Raw genomic sequence first — 2,787 nt, 5'->3', positions numbered from 1 at the left:
ATTTTAAAGACAAAAGAATTAACCAAAATAATGAATTCTTATACATATACCGATAAGGTTACCTACAACAAAAGATTCATTCCAAACAAATAATATAATAGTTGATATTTCAGCCATGAAAGTTTAAGTAAAAACAGTTTATTTAAATAAAAAAATACCAATTTTTTACACAATAGTTGGAGGGGAATATGCAATAAAATTGATGGAAAAAGAATTTGGACCACCCTACATGACCCTCTTTCCTGTATTTCTCCTAATACTTAAAAGAAATTAATTATTTAAAAAACAAGAAAGACAATCTCCACGTCGTCGCAATAAGCCTCCAGCCTGAAGGCATGTTTGAATCTCAGAAGTAAATTATGACTTTTGAAGTGGTATCCATCCACAAATCCACTAATGATATCGCCATCGGATTCTCGTTCAGATAAAATTGCCTGCATTACTTCCTTATTGGATAATACTGACTTCAGAACATCAATTATTGACACATATTGGAATGTTTCAAAAACCTCATTTGGTAACTGAGTCCCTGTCTCTATATCAAGTGCTTGATCTCTCCTTTTATCAAGTGGCATCTCAATTGGGTCTATATAATTGCAGTTTTCTTTGAGGGAAATGATTTGTTGATTTAATGTTTTTAAACCTGCGAAAGGACTACCAAATTCGAAACTATTAACTAATTCTTTTACATCTTCGTCGTTACCGATATTCCGACGATCAACAAATGTCTTAATCCACCGCTTGAAAGAATTGACTATATCAAACAATAATTCTTCAAACTCCTCCATCATTTCTGTTAACATACTTCCAGTCATTGCACTATTTACTTGTAGCCGACCGATCATTCGCACAACAGACAATCGTAAATTAATTTCTTCTCGACAAAATTTCGAAAACAATCACCCTTTTAAAGAGCCATCTTTTAGCTTCGGTATCATTAAAATTAAGAGAATTTATTCAGTCATAAAAAAGAGAGGTGGTCAAAAACTTGTTCACGCTACTGTACATTATCAGACTGATTTAGTTCCCTCGGGTTTTTGTCCGTAAGGATTTAAATTTTCAAAAAGTGAATTCGGAGATGCTATAAAATAGTATAACGGACATCCCTGCATTCTTTTTTTTCGAGATAATAACAAAAAACTGTATTCTAGTAAATAATAATGTTATGCATGTGTACTATTTTGATGTTAGGCTTGGTTTTCAGCTTTCTGTTCTCAGTTTTTGGCAAAACATATTGTGTGGTTTGAAAGTCAATCTGGGGAAAATTGTAACACATAACCTCAAAATACACACACACACATTAACCAAATTTAGCAAAACTAATTTTTTTTATTATCCCACAAAATAAGAGTTCGGGGACGCCCGTCAGCATATTCGCTATCATTCCCTAAAATGCTAAGACAAGAGCTATGCTATTGCAGGGAAAAGGCAGGGGGAACCCAACACTAATGAAATCGATAATTTTATGAGTATCACATGTCCTTAATCCTAAAAAATAATAACATAATTTTTAAGAGAATTTAAAATTATTCTACAATGTTTTGGAGCCTGTAGAAACTTTATCGCAACTAAAATATACAAAAAAGGGAAAATTTTAGCAAATTAAATGGCCAGCGCATTAATTGAATCAAAATAGAAAAATTCGTCATTCGCAGCACTAGGCAGAATCGCTAATATAAATTTCGCTTCGCTATTCACATACTCGGTAACAAACGTTAAATTCAGAAACATTAAGAATTTGTATTCGTTAAAATACGCGATTTTTCCTCCGCCTAGAAATCCCCCAACGGAAACAGAAAAAGTGCAAATCCTATTCCTCGCAATTGACTTAGTAAAATGTAACGAAAGCATTTAACCTATTTTTCATTATTAAATCTTTTTATAACTTATAAATTCAAAAAACAATCAAATTTATTTATATTTTAATAATTCTAGAGAGGCGGACTTGAACTGATTAAAATTAAATTTTCAAAACTTATATTACACATGAAGGAATTAAAACAGTTTATCACACATATTTTGTGAACCTATTAGAAGAAATCAAATAATCTAAAAAATTAAGCACTTTTGGGAAATAGAATACATCTCTGTGAGGTTACCTGTCGATACAATTACAAGAAATTAAATATATTGGAAACACGTTCTCTTTTGGGGAATAGGAACCTTAGCGGCGGCCGCTATGGAAATAGAAAGAAACTAGTTTCTGAGATATCCTATTCCTATAAGGACATTTTAGACAGATGGAAAAATCGCGTATTCAAAATAATAGAATTAGCTTCACTTTTACGCTAAAATCAGAAAATATTAATTTTTTTCTGTTTAACGCTTACTACCGGGTATACTATTCTATTCAATTTGAACTATTCCACTTTATATATGGCAAACAATTTTCGTGAAAATTTCAAATCATTTTATTGTTCTTACCTTTCAAAATTGCAGCAACTTCTGGATCAATGACCTTCTGCAACTTGACAGCCAATTCATCAATTGTCAAATCGTTAAAATTTTTCATATTTTCTAACTTCATATTTCTGAAAATCTGAAAACAATGAAAAAATGTCGAATCTGTATTGAAAATTTCAAACTATTTTTTTATTTTTTATTATTACACCATTAAGCCACTTCCCTTTCGGGGTAGGCGTGACTCACTCGGCAGAGGAAAGGAGTAGTGTGTGGATGAATTGGAGATTTTTCAGATTGATCCAGAATTCTCGTGCTATTTATGTAAATAACACGTTCGTTCCGCAACGCTTCTCCGACCCAGGTTGCTGATCAATCTCTCTAGCA

This window comes from Belonocnema kinseyi, chromosome 10 (assembly GCF_010883055.1).
Source record: "Belonocnema kinseyi isolate 2016_QV_RU_SX_M_011 chromosome 10, B_treatae_v1, whole genome shotgun sequence".
Classification (NCBI taxonomy): Eukaryota; Metazoa; Arthropoda; class Insecta; order Hymenoptera; family Cynipidae; genus Belonocnema; species Belonocnema kinseyi.
This window is presented reverse-complemented; position numbering follows the sequence as displayed.